Source organism: Chiloscyllium plagiosum, unplaced genomic scaffold (assembly GCF_037043375.1).
Source record: "Chiloscyllium plagiosum isolate Xiang-an unplaced genomic scaffold, Cpla_swu_hap1 HiC_scaffold_47, whole genome shotgun sequence".
NCBI classification, from domain to species: Eukaryota; Metazoa; Chordata; class Chondrichthyes; order Orectolobiformes; family Hemiscylliidae; genus Chiloscyllium; species Chiloscyllium plagiosum.
This window is the reverse complement of record NW_028270185.1, coordinates 45,892,003-45,893,684: the sequence shown is the minus strand read 5'-3', so window position 1 is coordinate 45,893,684 and position 1,682 is coordinate 45,892,003. Positions and strand designations below refer to the sequence as shown.

At 40.2% G+C, this 1,682-nt stretch overlaps 1 non-coding gene across 1 annotated transcript; it reads right to left on the bottom strand.

The window, feature by feature from the left end:
- Positions 1 to 1,223: 1,223 nt before the first annotated feature.
- trnas-gcu (transfer RNA serine (anticodon GCU)) lies at positions 1,224 to 1,305 on the bottom strand. Its single transcript has one exon. It is a non-coding gene; the product is annotated as a tRNA-Ser (tRNA).
- Between the last annotated feature and the right edge of the window lie 377 nt (positions 1,306 to 1,682).

Below are 1,682 nucleotides of genomic sequence, written 5' to 3'. Positions count from 1 at the left end.
TGCTCCAGATGAAGTGGGAGCTCCCATTCCTGGCAAATCACACACCTCTATACCATCATGGAAATACTGCCCACTAAGCATTTCCACCACTGGAGCCATTGGTGGTATATCCACATCATGAGAACCTGATATTAATTTTAGGCACCGTCGAATCATTATTTCCAAAAGTCATTCTTTCTTAAACCTTATTTAGCATATGCATATTGCAGTCAATCCGAAGTTAGATAATGGTGCTAATTGATGTATTCTCAATAAAAATTATATCCTATTTTTCATGTTGAGTAATTGCGACTTAGCAAGGACAATGTTTGTAGTGAAATCACACTTTTATTCCAGGTAAGGGAATGTGGTTTACATTATTTAAAATAAACTTGTTCACTGCCTAAAATGATCAAATAGATCTCAATTTCAAAACAAAATTAGTTACGTTGTCATCCATCTGAAATGTGTTGCCTTATTCTTTCAACCACAAGGGTATTAGAGCGAAACGTCTGTTAATGACATGCGTATAAAGACACTTTAAATCATTTTTCATGTTTATGCTGCATGAATCTGTGGTTATTGATCCACAGTTTAGGTTCAGCCCCTACAGTTAACATGCTGACTTCTCCAGTTTTTCATAGTTCAATGTGATGCATCCAGTGTGTGCAGAACGAGAGGGACTCGCTTCCCACATCTTGTATTTAGGCCTTATGTCCAGCATTCATCAATGGCGAGAGCAAGGGGCGAGGGCGAGACCAATGTGTAAGTCTTTCCGTGCCCATGCACAGCACCCACATCGGCAATTCTCTACTGTACATTTACAGCTAGTTCTCGATGGCCCTACACCCACGCCCTGCTCCTTTTGAAATATCTCCATTATTTTGTGCTCTTCTCACCAAGATGAACCACTTCTACTCAACCTGCTCCAGATTTCATTTGACAAAATAATCATTAAGAATCCCACTGCATAAACATGCCCTTCACATCTCTTGTTATTTGGCTTTCCTGGATCTCTTTCGTACGATAAAAGGTCACAGCAGCTTGACTTGTAAAAGAAAGTCTCGTTCCTTTTCAATATCCCAATGCAATCTACATTTCAATGCAGTTTAGGCAACAGGACCAAATTATTCTTTGAGATTTTATAATAGCGTCGATGCATACAAACTGATATTGCAGTTCCAATTTCAGTAAGACAGTTGTGATCATCCAAAAATAGCAACATTGAAAATCACTGACAGCACCGACGAGAATGGGACTCGAACCCACGCGTGCAGAACACAATGGATTAGCAGTCCATCGCCTTAACCTCTCGGCCACCTCGTCACATACGCCTGCATCCTTATGAATAAGTGAATTGCATAATTTATGCAGAGCAGCAGACATTTCTCCCTTGTTTTGGTGAAATCATAAATAGCACAGTACGGTTCTAAGACTATTGTCTGTCATCTTGGTTGTGGGGCAAGCGCATTCGCACTGTGACACTCTGCTCACAGTGGTCTGAACAAAAATGAAGAAATGACTATGTAACAAGGTCTGTTGAATTCTGTGAAGATTTGAAGTCAATGGAATGAAGAACCCGAGACAGTAGGAGGTGTTCTTTCAAGAAAGAGTTGGAGAGAGCTCTTAAGGATAGTGGAATCAAGGGTTATGTGGATAAGGCAGGAACAGGATACTGATTGAGAATGATCAGTCATGATCAT